Here is a 17454-nt window from a genome sequence, read left to right as displayed (position 1 = left end):
GTTGGCCATCTCACAACAATATATTAAACAGATGCTCAGTGCCAAATGAATCTTTTGTTTTCCCAAGCTAATGAAGCCAAATAGAGATTAATATGCTTCCACCATTCTGGGTGTTAACCATGAACACCTTTTATTGTATATCTATAAATAGCAGGCAAGTAATAGGTCTTAAGAATAATAAATATCCAAGAGGAGATCTCAATTTAGGGATAATTCGCATGCAATACTATATTCCCTCAAAAGTTAGGAGATTGTGGTTCCTAACCCCATACAACATGAGAATTATATTTCTATTTCTATATTCCTCATTTAAACTTAGTTTAGTAAGTCATGAAGGCACTGTCTTTTCAATATGTTAATGAAAAATTTTAAATATTTTCCTGTTTTGCAGTATAATTTTTGTAATAATTGTAAATTAGCAGATTCCCCTATGCTGACACTCCTACTCTCAAATTATTATTTGTGTGACAGAGAATCACACTTTTAAAACCTAAAAACAAACAGCCTGCTTTACTCCTTTGTCTTGATGCTAAATGCTGACAACGCTATTTTTTCCTTTGAAATTATCTCGATGATCTAAAACACTGTACTTTACAATAAAAAAAAAATTAGTTTAACTGAATACCTAAGTTTATGAAGGAAAAAAGTCAGAGCACTGGTGATGTAACAGAGTATAAGATCCAGACAGAAATTACAATCCTAACTTAAAAATGTTGCTGTGTTTAGATTGGTGAATTTCATTACAAATTATTTACAAATTTTTCTTCAAATCAGAAAAAATATATATAAAATTAGACACTGAGTTTTAATTGTGAAGTATTTTTCTAAGTTCATTTGAAAAAAGAATTCACCTTGACCCTACATTAGTGGACTAACTTGGTATGTCTTACTAAAATCTCATTGCAAAGACCTCTACCTGATGCTAATGAGGAGTAATACTACTCATCAGTGGACTTTACAGAAGCTGAAAAACAATGTACAGAAAATTTTTTTTTTCCATTGACTGTGCTGTCCCCTGAATGTTATATCAAATAGTGAGTGTGCAAATGTACAGTGTTATTCTGGTTTCTAATTTAACGTGTAGGATAGGCTGTGAATTTGCCCTGATGTTTTTATGACAAGCAAACTTAGCATACAAATAGTTACAAAAAATAAATCCTAGCACAGTTGGAGTACAGAGTACTGGATGGACTTACCATCAAAGAAGTACTAAGAGTAATCATAAGATAAATAACCCCAGTGGATCTCAATAATCAGTAGTAAGCGCCATTCAAGCTAACAAAAATATTTCCTTGAAACAAAGAAGACAGCAGAAACACTAGTTAGATACAGAGAAGCTCTTCAAAACCTGAAGGATGTTACTTGGCTTCCTTGAATAATTTCTGCATTTTCCAATTAAGTAATTTGTTTTTCAAGAAAAACAACTTTTAGCTTTAAACATAATGATTTTTCTTATACATCTTTGACTTTAATCCAGTTTGGTTAAACAAGGAAAAAAATGCCTCATTATTTTTAAAACAAATCTTATTAAGTTAGCAAATATTTTTCTTCATGGAACAAGTTTATGCTAAAGGGTACAACAGTGAATATATAGGTTTAAACTTTTAGCACAAAATAAGGATTTCTATGAAATCATTCAAAAACCAAGAGGGTAACAACAGGAAAATTATTTGGTATCCTGGCAAAACTGGGAACATGTAATGCCCACCCCCACCCCCACAGGTAGAAATGTGATCAAAAGCAACAGGGATCTAGTAGGGAAAGTGGTAGGAAAAAGATAATATATCAGAAAATACAAACTGAATATGAATCATCTCAGACAGGGGAAGCAAAAATGAACTTCTTCAAGATGAGGGCCACTCCTGGAGAAATAAACAGAATTCTCTTTTTTAAAAGTGAGAACACGTGTGAACCTGGCAATTCATATACCTGTAACCCTGGGGCTAATGATACATTACATGTTTATAAAAAAAATAAAAGAATTAAAAAAAAATTTTAAAGTGAGAACAGAACTATGCCACCCAGTAGCAGGAGAATACGAAACTCAGTTTATATCTAAGAAACAGAGGAAATAAAGCTAAATAGAGAATAATAGATAAGTCATCTTGCAGAAACCAGTTAACCAGCTTGTCATAGTGACTGCAGAAGAAAAGAGAACATGGCCATCTAAAAAAATAAAATAAAATAAAAGCAATTAAACAAACAGCAATGACAAAGAAATAACAACAAAAAAATCCCATGAAGTTACCTAACTCATTGGATGGGGAAAAGTAAGGAATAGCTGAACTTACACAGAAGAAACTCAGTATTATAAGGAAAACTGCAATTAGACTTGAACCCAACCTTAACACCCTGCCTGAAAAATAGTTGACCCTATTGATATGAAAATATCATCCCTTCAATGATGATTAATTTAAAAAATACCTTGAATAAGATATGAACAACATTTTTTAAAGGAGTAAAATAAGAGAGAAAACATGTACAGAAAATGAAAAATTCCCAACAGAAAAATTGTTAGTGGGGAGAAGATAAAAATTGTGACCATATATTTTCACCATGAGTTAAAAAGAGTAATTGCTTCAATTAGTCAAGAACACAAGGCAGAAGGCCAAGAGTTCAGGGACTAAGTGACAAAACAATTGAGAGAGCTTTTAAAGTTGAGCTGGGGGGTTCAGTAAAAAATAGAAGAAAATATTAAAATATCATAGAAATAAAGCAAATCTGAAAGGAGCACGAGAAAGAACATGAATGACTAAAATAATACTGAGAAACAAAGGGTACAGAAATTGAAAAAGAATAGGAAATAGAAACAGTTAAAATGAAAAGACATTTTTTAAAAGAGAAAAAAATGAATTAAAATGACAGGCATTGGGCTGCCTGGGTGGCTCAATGGGTTAAAGCCTCTGCCTTTGCCTCAGGTCATGATCCCAGGGTCCTGGGATCCATCCCCACATTAGTCTCTCCCCTTGTTCCCACGCCCTCATCCCACTCCCCCCCCCCCCCCGCCACCTCTCTGCCTACTTGTGATCTCTCTGCCAAATAAATAAAATAAAATGACAGGCATAGGAAAAAATCAAGGGAAATTTATTATAAGCTTGGGTGATCTCCTCTAAAAAAGAAAATCAGAATAATAGAACATAAGAAAAATATAAATATACAAGAAAATTTTTCAGAAACAAAAGATAAGACTTCTAAAATTAAAAGAGAACATTTTATTCTAGGTACAAATGACACAGAAGAATCAATGGAATCCTAGCAAAAGTGTATTAATTCAAATGAAAGATGCTTTGTGTAGAAAGGGAAAATACCTTATGAAAGAAGGAAAAATCTGATTGGTCTTAGGTTATTCAACATCATCCAGATATCACAGGATAGTGAGAAAACACCTACAGATTTTTTTTTTTTTTAACTCTAAGTGTTAAGAAAACTGTTTTTACACAGCTGACCTGTTTTCCAAGTACAAAGTTACCAGACACACAGTTTGACTTGCACACTGTTGCTGAGTCATTTTTTAGGGATCTGCTAGAGGCCAAATTCCAAACAATCTAGGAATGACAAAATCTTTGGTGAAAGAACTCCACATGGGATGACCAGATAAAATAACAAGATGCCTAATATTCCTAATATTTCATGAAACATGCTTATCCTAAAAAATTTATTCTGTATTTATTTGAAAATCAAATTTAAGTGGATATCCTCTACCCACTTTCAAAAGGTGAAAAGTATTTGTGAAAGAAAGTTGAATCTTTTAACTGAACTACCATAACTGCAAGAAATGTGGGGTCTAGGGTTTCAGAACAGAATGTAAATAAATGATCTTAATATTCACTGGTATTTCAGAAATTGCATAACAGGAGCTCCAGGGGCACAATTGTTTAGTGCACGGTAGTTATACAAAAATTGCATAAGAAAAAATGAGAGGAAGAATGGGGAAGCAAGGTAAGAAGAAAGTCGGTTCACTGATCCCAAACTTTTAGTAACTTAAGTAAAAATGTATCGTTATGCCAGTACCATGCTGTCTTAGTAATCACAGCTTTGTAGTAAAGCTTGAAATCAGGTAACGTGATGCCCCCCATTTTATTTTTGTTTTTCAACATTTCCTTAGCGATTCAGGGTGTCTTCTGATTCCATACAAATTTTTGGATTATTTGCTCCAGCTCTTTGAAGAATACTGGTGGAATTTTGATCGGAATGGCATTAAAAGTATAGATTGCTCTAGGCAGTATAGATATTTTAACAATGTTTATTCTTCTGATCCAAGAGCATAGAATGGTCTTCCATCTTTTTGTGTCTTCTTCAATTTCGTTCATGAGTGTTCTGTAGTTCCTCAAATACAGATCCTTTACCTCTTTGGTTAGTTTTATTCCCAGGTATCTTAAGGTTCTAGACCAGTGGAACAGAGTAGAAAGCCCAGATATGGACTGTCAACTCTATGGGCAAATAATCTTCGACAAAACAGGAAAAAATATACAGTGGAAAAAAGACAGTCTCTTCAATAAATGGTGCTGGGAAAACTGGACAGCTATATGTAGAAGAATGAAACTCGACCATTCTCTTACACCGTACACAAAGATAAACTCAAAATGGATAAAAGACCTCAACGTGAGACAGGAATCCATCAGAATCCTAGAGGAGAACATAGGCAGTAATCTCTTCGATATCAGCCACAGCAACTTCTTTCAAGATATGTCTCCAAAGGCAAAGGAAACAAAAGCGAAAATAAACTTTTGGGACTTCATCAAAATCAAAAGCTTCTGCACAGCAAAGGAAACAGTCAAGAAAACAAAGAGGCAACCCATGGAATGGGAGAAGATATTTGCAAATGACAGTACAGACAAAAGGTTGATATCCAGGATCTATAAAGAACTCCTCAAACTCAACACACACAAAACAGACAATCATATCAAAAAATGGGCAGAAGATATGAACAGACACTTCTCCAATGAAGACATACAAATGGCTATCAGACACATGAAAAAATGTTCATCATCACTAGCCCTCAGGGAGATTCAAATTAAAACCACATTGAGATATCACCTTATACCAGTTAGAATGGCCAAAATTAGCAAGACAGGAAACAACATGTGTTGGAGGGGATGTGGAGAAAGGGGAACCCTCTTACACTGTTGGTGGGAATGCAAGTTGGTGCAGCCTCTTTGGAGAACAGTGTGGAGATTCCTCAAGAAATTAAAAATAGAACTTCCCTATGACCCTGCAATTGCACTCCTGGGTATTTACCCCAAAGATACAGAGGTAGTGAAAAGAAGGGCCATCTGTACCCAATGTTTATAGCAGCAATGGCCATGGTCGCCAAACTGTGGAAAGAACCAAGATGCCATTCAACGGACGAATGGATAAGGAAGATGTGGTCCATACATATACACTATGGAGTATTATGCCTCCATCAGAAAGGATGAATACCCAACTTTTGTAGCAACATGGACGGGACTGAAAGAGATTATGCTGAGTGAAATAAGTCAAGCAGAGAGAATCAATTATCACATGGTTTCACTTATTTGTGGAGCATAACAAATAACATAGAGGACATGGGGAGATAGAGAGGAGACTGGAGTTGGGGGAAATTGGAAGGGGAGGTGAACCATGAGAGACTACGGACTCTGAAAAACAATCTGAGGGTTTTGAAGGGGCACGGATTGCATGGGCACTGGGTGTGGTGCAAAAATAATGAATACTGTTATGCTGAAAATAAATAAAAAATAAATTTTAAAAAATAAATGCTAAAAAAAGACAAAATAAAACAAAAAAACATATCATTAATGTTAACAAGAAGTAGATGTAAAGTACATTCACCATTATAAATGTAGACACTAAGAAAAGTAATAAATCCACTAAAATTAGGTGACAGAGAAAGAAAAGGTAGACAAAGAAGGATAAATATACTAATTTTTATCAATGGTCAGATAAGAAGGGATTATCTAAAAACAGGACATTAACAATATTACATAGAATTCTATAAAATTATAGTGATAAAGTTAAACATCAGAACAGAATTATAACTATAAATAGAAAAACACAAACTGAAAATAAAAATGCTATAAGACACAAAATAACATGCTAGAACTAAGATCAAATTATCACACAATAAATAAAAGACTTCCCTATATGTTTGCCCAGAGTAAAACCTAACTCTACGCGCTACAAAAAATAGACATTGACCATATAATTTAGAAAATAAAAACTAAGATATCAAAGTACACAAAAGATTCACCACAAAAAGAAATCCATGATTAAAAATCTTTTATAAGGCAAACATTAAGTCAGGATACAAACAAAATGAAGAAGGGTATTTTTTTTTTTTATTGTTGGAAGTTGCAGTTCATAATGAACACCTATGCCAATAATTCCACAGTATCAACAGGCATAATGCAAACTGGGGAGAAAATATAAGGGAAAACAGACAAATGCATTAATCTTGTCTCTCCATCCATGAAAATTAAAGGGACAAAAACAAGTAAAACTGAAAAAAACATAACTAAGAAACATCTAATAGTATATACGAAGCTCTGTATCTTGAAAAGGGAACAGAACACTGTCTACTTTTGAACATTCCTTGATTGTTTATAAAAAATAGAAATGTTTTAGGCCACAAATAATTTAAGAAATTCCAAAAAGTAGCAGAAGATAGCATGCATTCTCTTATCACTCTGAAGGCAATAATAACAACAACAAAAATAAAAACTTCTGGAGGGAAAAAAAAACAGATCTTTCTTCTTGGGTCATAAAGGAAATCCCACATGAGACTGAAAAATATACAAAAAATAATAACAAGGACACCCTAAATACCTTCCTGGACACTATCAACAAATCATCTGGTAAGAATACAGAATTGTTTCCTTCATTTTGTATTTGGTAACATTTGAGGTAATAGCCACATCGCTAGTAAAGGGAGGAGTTGAATTTAAACTCAGTTGACTGACACCAAATTTGTTCTTTTTATATTTGGCATCAATGCCTTCCAAAGCATCAGGACCTTGCTTCCTTTACCTGTAAAACGAAAAAGTAAGAGCTGGTATTTGATTGCTTACAACAGGGCATATAGTGTTACATAGGGTTTTTTCCCATGCATTATGTTTAATCGTCACATCAATTCTATGAGTTAAAAATCACTATGCCTAATTTAAAGGAAAATAAATTGAGACCCTGAGAGTTCAGTAATAACTTCTCTAACTTGTCTAAATATTCAAGGCAGAATCTGAATTCGGAAAGTCTGGTTGGCTGGAGCCCTAGCCACACCTCACACGTAGTCTGCCTCCAAGGTCTAGCTCTAGAGTTCTGTAAGACACACACCTTAGTATTCTTGACATGACGTTTAAATAATTTATCACAGGACATTTTATGGCCCTTAGTGAATTACATGTGGATAATAGGATAACTATTCTGATGAGTTTTTCCCCAGGGTAAATGAAGAGTAAAATGCCAGGGTTCCAATCACACAGAACAACATCCCCAATTGTTAGTGAAACAAAAGAATTGTTTCAGTACTGTAGGCAGCACATGTCCCAAATAAGCTTTTTTAACCAACGCAGATGGTGTAGGTTTGATCCAGGGCTGTTACATAAACACGTTAGTTTATAAATGAAATTGTCCAACCTCAATGACAAATAGCTGTACATCTGCCTAATAATTATTTCTGTACCATTTTTAGAACAGAATACTGTAATTATTTTCTGTGATTATACAGAATTTGGAAATGAATCACACAGATGCTTTGCTATTTACAGTTAAACAATTATTTTCCTTCTCCTTCCTTACTATCCAATAATATTTCTTTATTATGTTGAACCTAAAAATTGAACAAGGAAAGGTAAATGTAAGCCAACATATTAAAGACAGTAATCACCCAAATTGCTACTGCTGGGCAAGTATTTCTATCATATGCACTCTGTTCCATTGATGGTGAAATTGCTGCTCTCATTAAATGGTTTGCTTGACCCTTAGTGGAGTGGAGTAGTCACCATTTTCCTCTTTCAGCGTTGCAAGAATTTCATGGCTTGTCTTTTATCCCTGAAATAGATATCTAATGATAAAAAGTTCCATCAAATTCTTGTCCATCTCCTCTATCTGCTGCACTCCCTTCCGTTTGACTCCCTCAAGAAGTTTAGGTTATTTTCAATGTGGCCATCAATCTGGTAGGTGCTACAGGAAACACAAGCACTTCTATCACAGGTAAGTATTGCTCTGGCTTGGATGGAGAATGAGAAAAATAAGAGGAGAAAGCAAGAGAATACGGCAGAAAGAACTCTTCTACAATGCTTTACAGACCTTAGGAGAAGTATTACAGAAATTTCTCATGGGTTCAAAGTGACAAGATATTTTCTTTAGGAGATGCAAAGCAGGTAAAATTTGTCATCCCAGAAGTATATAAAAAATGCTCCCCATATAATTAATGTGTGGTCATTCCTCAGGGTAAAGTGGGGCCCCATACAGGAATCAGAGAGGCAAAAGAGACATTAAGCCATTCATTAATTAAACCATATAAGTACTTTAAATGAGAATTTTAAAATTTGTGAAGTATATTTTAACTCACATAAAAACAACTCACATATAAATGTAATAGAATTACATTTATTAAATAACAATCATGTATTTAATGTCAGCAAAAGATTAAATACTAAAATTAATAGGACTATGCGATCCTGCAAACGTAAGTTTGATCTTGTTCCACCACTCAACTATGTGTTGGGGGAACACCAGGGATGAGATCTAAAAGTGATAAATATCAACATTAAAGGTTAAAAAAGAAAAAAAGAGAGAGAGAAAGAGAAAAGAAAAAGATAGGTTATACACAGTCTTTAAAAGACTGTGACTGATGATCTAGTGAAGATTCTCGAGAGTAAGCTGGTATAAAATGTTGAATATCATTTTTTCCATAATAATATGACATTTTGCAAATGTTAGAAGTTCAACCGCTTGTTAGAACATTAACCCTATGCTTGCCTCTGAATTCCTATGAATGATCTTAACTCAATAATAATATGAAACCTTTAATGGTCTATGTGGTCACTAACCAAATAAATATGTTAATGAACCTATAACTCTGACAAAATAATCTTAATTTCATAATTTGAATAAACTGATAAAAAATTTTTAGAAATATTTGTAATCTTATTGTCATCTCCCCATAAAAATCAAGAAATATTTGTTAACAAAGTGAACTATAGTCAAAAATTTTTATGAAAGTTATTCACAGCATAAAATGTTTTATCTATTGTTTCTCTTTGAATTGAAGAGGGAACAAGCTATTATAATAGTGTAATATCTAGTTCATTTGACCCATCCAAAATTGATTTGGTGCATGAGCCACCAGCAAATTCATTTATTACTTTAGAACAGCAATGTTATAAATGCTATTTATTCATGAATGACAACAGTCCTCCTACTTTACATAAGCAATTTAACACAGTTCATTTGTTCAGGTGTACATGGTGAGAAACAATTTATATACATTATTTTTCTCTCTCTAACCACTATATCCCCATATTATATTCATTTCCCGAGAACAGTCGCTTAAAAAAAAAAAAAAAAAAAAAAAGCATCTGAAGGAGATTCTCTTTTACTTTCCCTACAGACACGATTTTCCATGCAAAATAAGTTTGCTAACATAAACAGTTTTTGCTCTATATTTTGAAAGAACAAAGAAATCTGGCATTCTCTACATGGCATAGAAACTGGCACCATTTTTTTTTTTTTTTTCAGTTCTAGGGGACCAAAGCTATTGTTACTGATGATAGCACTAGAAGTATTAATGATAATAGTAGTAATAGTATTTGTACTTGATAACTCTTTAAATAGGTCATAAATTCTTTTTGTTAAAATGTGTTATATTTTTCAGAAACACATACAGTTTTATGTGGGAAGAGTTAAGAGCAACAGGCAAATAAACTTACTAAAGGCGAACAAATGGAATGTTTTCTTCTTTGCTATAATCTTAACTGTGCATCATATGTAACTATCTGGGTCAAGTACGATTCAAAAGTTAGAGAAGTTCTACTACAATCCTTGGTGTTCCCGAGTTTTACCATGAGTCCTCATCTGAAAATCTCTGAGGGAAAAGAACTGAGAATTTCATTTCCATCAGATTTTAATCCATCCTTCTTTGGGGAAACACTGCATGATCTTTTGCATTAAATATCTGAAGGGACTCCTTCAAGAGACAGAATTCTTGGGGCACCAGGGTGGCTCAGTCCATATAAGCATCCAACTCTTGGTTTTGGCTCAGGTCATGAGCCACTGAGCTCCAAGCTCTGCGGTGAGTCTGCTTGAAGATTCTCTGCCTCTGCCCCTCCCCGTATTTGCTCTCTCTTTCTCTTCCTCAAATAAATACACCTTTAAAAAAAAATAAAAATAAAATATAGAAACAGAGGCACCTAGGGGAGCCTAGGGCTCAGGCCATGATCCCAGGGTCCTGGGATCAAGTTCCACACCCAGATCCTTGCTCAGTGGGGAGACTGCTTCTCCCTCTGCCTGCTGCTCTCCCTGCTTGTTTTCTCTCTCTCTATCTCTTACTCTCTCTTTCTGTCTGACAAAAAAAAATAAAATCCTTTAAAAAAATTAAAAAATTTTAAAAATAAAAAAAAAAGAAACAGACCTCTCCCAACACTAATAAGCAAACCAAGATTTTGATATACTTCTTAGTATTCCAAATTAAGTATAATGAGTCCTTTCCATCATTTATACAGAAATACATCAAAGATAACAGAGTGGAACCCCTGCTACAAATAATGGGTAAAGTTTGCTGGAGGATTCTCTAAGCAGGATTCCATTTTATCTGCACTTGAAAACTCTCCCTCCCTTTCTTTCCCTCTCGCCTCCTCTCTATTTCTCACTTCTTACGTAGTCAGTAGAATGTGAATCATCTCATCATTTTTTATATTTAACTATTTTTATGAATAAAAATTTTGCTCATGGGGTGCCTGGGTGGCTCAGTGGGTTAAGCCCCTGCCTTCTGCTCATGTCATGATCTCAGGGTCCTGGGATTGAGCCCCACATTGGGCTCTCTGTTCAGCCAGGAGCCTGCTTCCTCCTCTCTCTCTCTCTGCCTGCCTCTCTGCTTACTTGTGATCTCTGTCAAGTAAATAAATAAAAAAAATCTTTAAAAATATATATTTTTCTATTGCTATACTTCTTTCAGGTCTCAAGGGAACTTTCTCTGGCCACTGAGACTATGTCACTTCCATCTTTTAGAATAAAATGTATTTACCAAATATATTTATGGAATTTATAAAATGCTTATAGTTTTCACTTAAAATGTATTAGAGTCCTTTCTCTTTGACATCTTTCTCCCTACTAACAAGCTGGGGGCAGGCAGTGCAGAAAGAATGATCTGAAAACCTCCTGGGGCACACAGTGGGGAGCTTATTCACTATTCTAGGTGTGCTTCCCTGAGAGGCAATATTCAGGGAAATGCCTGGATGGGAACAAAGGGGCTGGCTGGCACCATCTCCCTCCCTGCCCCTTCCCCACCAGCATAAACACAGAGCCTCTGGCAGGAGGCAGAGAGCACTGTCCCTGGCTGTTCACACAAGGTCCCAGCTCCCTTGTGCTCTAGTAGTACTGTCTTTCTGTAAAGTTTGCCTCAGTACCAGTGTGTTAGGCCCCTCCCCCAGAGGACCAACAGAAGCCCCTGCCCACACTGCCCACACCACCTCTCCTGACCAGAGAGTTCTGCAAGGCTTCAGTTCTAGTGGGGTTGGCATCAGGTCTCACTTTGCAAGCAGACCAGAGCACACCTAGCTAAAACTCACCACATTCAGGCCAGAAACCAAACGGTTCAAAGCACCCAAGGAGAGTCTCTGCAGAAGATCAGCCTGATGGATAGAGCAGCCAGTACACAACAGCAGAGCACATGTAACACACACCTGAGACACTTCCTGACATGACAGGACCTCTTCTTCAGAAGGCCATTACTTTCAGTAGCAGGAGACTAACTGGCTTTTCTAACACATAGAAGACAGAGACTTAGACAAAATCCCAAGACAGAGAAAATTATCCCAAATGAAAGAAGGTAAGACCACAACCAGAGATCTAAATGAAACAGATATAAGCAGCATGCCTGATGGAGAATTTAAAGCAATGATCATAAGGATACTCACTGGGCTTGAGAAGAGAATAGAAGAAATCAATGAAACTCTTACAACAAAGATAGAATTAAAAAAAGAATCAATCAGAGATGAAGGATGTAATAAACAATATTGAAAATGGGCTTGATGCAATGAACAGCAGGCTGGAAGAAGCAGAAGAATTAATGATCTAGAAGACAAAATAATGGTAAATAATGAAGCTAAAAAAAAAGATAAAGAAGAATTATTCAACATGAGAACAGAATTAGAGAACTCAGTGACTCCAACAAACATAATAACATTTGTATTACAGGAGTCCCAGAAAAAAGAAAGAGAGAAAAGGGACAGAAAATTTATCTCAAAAAATAACAGAAAACTTCCCAAATTTGAGAGATGAAAGACACCCAGATCCATGAGGAACCGAGAATTCTCATCAAAATCAACAAAAGCAGACTAACACCAAAACATACTGTAATTAAATTTGCAAAATACAGTGATAAAGTAAAAACCTTAAAAGCAGCAGGATAAAAGAAGTCCTTAACTTACAAGGGAAAACCCATAAAGCTAGCTGGAGATTTCTCCTTACAAGAATATAAATTTCAGGAGAGCAAGGAACATAAAATTTTCTTACTGCTGAATTGCAAAACCTAGTATACCTATGTTTGTGAAATGATGGCTATAAGGAAACTACTAGAAGAGGAAAACAAAATACCTTAACCACAGAATACAAAAATTTCCATATAAAGAACAGATGCACTATTGAATCAATGTGCTCTGCTATTAGCCTAGTTTATATACACACGCCATATCATCATTACTGGCTAACTTTCAATGGTGCCTATAGAAGAACTGTTGAACTTCTATTTGGAAACAATAATCACAAACTCTCTATAATCTCTGTACCAGTTTAACCCCAGATATGGTCAATAAATTTTCTATATTCTCAAATGAGTTAAAGAGAGACATGAAAGAGCCCAACTCTTTTAGGTAGTTCCTTCAACTTTATTGTTTATTAAAATAGCCATAATAACGGACTAGAAAAATGTATGTCATTATCCTCATGACAAAACAATGAATAAGCAGATGCTTTCCAGAAATGACCCTACTATACATAAAATGTGCTGGGACATTAGATCTTACCTGTGGTACTTCTCCAGACATTTAAAAAATTTACCTCAACATCATCTACCTACTATATATCTACTCTACTCCAGATTTTTTTTAAAAGTTTTTATTTACAGCCAATTATTATAAACATTTCAAAGAAATAGTTCTAAAGGCAGCATTTTAAATTATCTCATTAGCCCATATTTCATAACCTATTTCTCTTTTCAATTTTTTGAATACGGACATAAGCCTCAGAGGTTGGTAGAAGGAACCTACAAGCTAGGATGATTCCTTGAGGGCAACACCTTAATATCTGCAATAGAAGCTTTTGCTTGATAAATTTTCACTAAACTCATAGGTTACTCAAATCAAAGAAAAAATCAAAATGGCAACCAAACTAAAGGTAAGGAAAGTTGCTATGCTTCTGTGTGCATACACATACACACACACACACACACACACACAAACTTAGTAGAAACTTCTAGCTGATGAGAGTATGACATCTGTACATCCATTTTAAAGAGTTCATGGACATTGCTCAAATGTTTATGGTATCAAAGAAACAAGGGCAAGGGGTGCCTGGGTGGCTTAGTCAGTTAAGTGGCCAACTCTTGGTCTTGACCCTGACGTCGGTGGGATCGAGTCCCAAGTCAGTCTCCATACTCAGCAGGGAGTCTGCTTGAAGTTTCTCTCTCTCCTCTCCCTCTCCCCAAACTCACTCTCACACTCTCTCTTTCTCTCTCTCTTAAATAATAAATAAATCTTAAAAAAAAAAAGAAAGAAACTGAAGGTCAAATCAATGCTAGCATATTAGTTGTGAGGGTTCAAATCCACTAACAGAAGGATTAAGATCTGAAAAAAACTAAAATGTTTATAAAAACAGTGAAGTCTAAAATCTTCTGTGTGACAAGGCTAGATAAAGCCATAAAAATAGAATGAATTTAGAAATGAAAAAGATCTAGGTTTTCCTCCCGGCTCTAACCCTCTAAGTTAAAGGAAAACATGGATATTAATATCTCTGAAGTAGTCTACTAATATTTAGTGAAATAATATGTAGAAAGTGTATAGCAGAGTTACTGCAACAGTTATACACGTTAATTCATTCTATCCCCCTGACTGTTGAGGATTCCATTAAGACCATGTGCAAGAAAAGGAAACTAGAAGGAATACTTAACTGAAGACAGGAAATAACAGAAAATAGCATTTTGCACATGCACTGCACCTGGGGCTCTTGCTCTACACATCTAATGTAAAATCTGCTAATTTAATCCTAGTGATACTCTGAGGAAGACAGGCACAGAGCGGTTAAGTAAATTACCCAAGGTCATATAGTAAGAGAGGGGCAAGGCCAGGATTTGAACAAAAGCTTCTAGCTTCACAGCCCATGCTTTTTTTTTTTTTTTTTTTTTTTTTTTTAAGATTTTTATTTATTTATTTGACAGAGATCACAAGCAGGCAGAGAGGCAGGCAGAGAAAGAGGAAGGGAAGCAGGCTTGCTGAGCAGAGAGCCTGATGCGGAGCTCGATCCCAGGACCCTCAGATCATGACCTGAGCCAAAGGCAGAGGCTTTAATCCACTGAGCCACCCAGGCGCCCTAGCCCATGCTATTCTATTTCCCTAAAATCTATACCTGGTTCTAACACTACTTATTTGTGGATCTTGGCTACAACCAGTTAATAGTGTTATTTAAGTGAGATAGACATACACAATCTTTAAAAAATCGAAATTAAACTTTGTGTATGAATTGCCAACAAATTTGAAGGCATTTGGAATGGCATAATTTGAAATGCATGCGGCATAGCATACTTTCAATCCCATGCTGTTGTTCCAGGGGCACATCAAAGAGATTGGTTGCCATAATCTATAGCTGCTGAAACTCATGTACAAGATGTCCATGTGGATGACACAAGAGCAGAAGCATTGAATTTCATGAGAGTTACTTCCCATGGCTAATGCTACAAAGAGCCATTAGGGAAACAATCAGAATTTGTTTATTTATTTAAAAATTTTCAAAGCAATGCTAGATTTACCAATATTAATGATACTAATCATCATATTCACTTTGCTAAATATTTTACATATGTGATTGCATTTGCATCTTATAATAATCATATGGAGGGATCTATTTTTGTATCAGTTTTACACACAAAACAACTGGGGAAGAAAATACAGATTTTTTTTTTAACTCACCAGCTCGCAAACCATAGAACCTGAATTTGAATCCAAATCTTTGCCTGGAAAGTTAACCTGATTCTTCCCATAGTGATGAGGATGAAAGCATTTTAGGTAATTAAAATGCAAGATATATAAAAAAAAAATCACAACAAACTGTTGTATTGTTCTCATCTGCCATTGTCATTTTTAACTTGTGATTGGTGCGTATAAATTGTGCAAGTGGAGTGGATTTATCAGAGGTAGAAATGCTAATGTCAGGGGCTAGGAGTAAAATAGACTGTAACTATCCTGCTTGTATCATTTCAGAAAAAGTAATGATTCAAACTGTGTGCTTACTCTTTATATCCTATAGTGATATATTTAAAGCTGAGTTTTCTAATGAAAGTTCTTAGTTTATTGGTATTTTAGGGAAATCTTTTCTTTCAAAATGAAATTCTTTAAAACTTTTGAATCCTAAATTTACTTTTAAGGAATACTGGCTAACAAAAAAAAAAACAAAACATGTGGAGATCATATTTAAGACTCCCAAAACTAGTAATTATAGTAATCCCTCATTATACAGCAGAAAACTCCAATAATCAGCTTTTAATATGATGGTTGTTCATAAGACATGGACAGAGAATGTTCCATAAGTGGGTTACAACAAACATGTCATCCAGAAGTTTTGCTTATCAGTTCAAGAACAAGAGTCTCCAAAGAAGCACATGGTTCTTTGCAGGAAGTATGAGGTATCCGCGTCCTGGTTTCACACAAGCCTGTGTCACATTGAGAGAGCAAGTCATTTAAAATCTAGTTGAAGGGGCGCCTGAGTGGCTCAGTGGGTTAAAGCCTCTGCCTTTGTCTCAGGTCATGATCTCAGGGTCCTGGGATGGAGCCCCGCATAGAGCTCTATGCTCAGCGGGGAGCCTGCTTCCCTTCCTCTCTCTCTGCCTGCCTCTCTGCCTACCTGTGATCTCTTGTCTGTCAAATAAATAAATAAATAAAATCTTAAAAAAAAATCTAGTTGAATAAAATCTAAGAACTATCATAAATCATAAACTCTCTGAACAGAAAATCATCCTGTTTAGTCACATAACAACAAAACTCATCTGGTAATGTCATACTCTTAGTGCCCAAGAAATTTGCCTTTAGATATTTTAATATCTGTGGTAGCACTCACAAATGATCATGATATCACTTCATAAAAATTGGTATTTCAGGGGCAATTATTTTTCCAAGATTACACTAATCATGCCCCTTACTCTTGTCAAAAGATAAATTATGAATTTGTAGTATGATAAAGTCAAAGTAACACGCACTCTGGAGTACAGCTTCTCTGGGACTTCAGCTTCACCTCTTACTAGTTGGGTGCTTTTGGTCATATCACTTAATGTTCAATTTAATGATCAATTTCCTTATCTTTCAAAATAGTGATAATTATCTTGAAAGCTCCTGTGAAGGACATGAAATCGTGTACATAAAGAATTTAATAAAGATTCCATTACAAGCTGCCATTAAATAATACTTGGTGTTGTACGGTTGCTATTATGAATAATATCATTTTTATTAACATGACTCCTTCATTGAAGAGTTATAACTAGTAATCACAAAAACGTGACACATTTTCTGGATAGAAGCCATTCATTCTACTAGTAATACCCAAAGTATTAATTTCATGAAAAGACATCAAATGCTTAAAGTTTAGATGTTCACAAAATTCTCAGCCTCTGAGATAAATTCATCTTAAGGTTTCCTTAAAATTCACTTCAAATTAGAACTATACCTTTTTAACAAGAAGAAAAATAAACTGTAAGCAATTAATCAAATAAAGTATTCCTCAGTTCTTTGTTTAGAGTCACTCACATTCAGCCAAAGAAGTTGGATTATTGAGTTATGAGCAAAAAGATAGTCCACCTCACCTACTAAAAATCAGCAGCACCACTGTGGATGGCAATTTGGCAATATGTATTAAAAGACTCAAATATTTTTACATGCTATAGATTTATCAATTAAGCAATGTCAAATTTAAACAAATAATCTTTAAAATCTATACAGAGAGGATCATTCTAGAAATCTATGTAATAGTCCATGATAGAGGAATGGTCTATCTAGG

The sequence above is a fragment of the Mustela nivalis genome (assembly GCF_964662115.1).
Source record: "Mustela nivalis genome assembly, chromosome: 1".
Taxonomy (NCBI): Eukaryota; Metazoa; Chordata; class Mammalia; order Carnivora; family Mustelidae; genus Mustela; species Mustela nivalis.
This window is presented reverse-complemented; position numbering follows the sequence as displayed.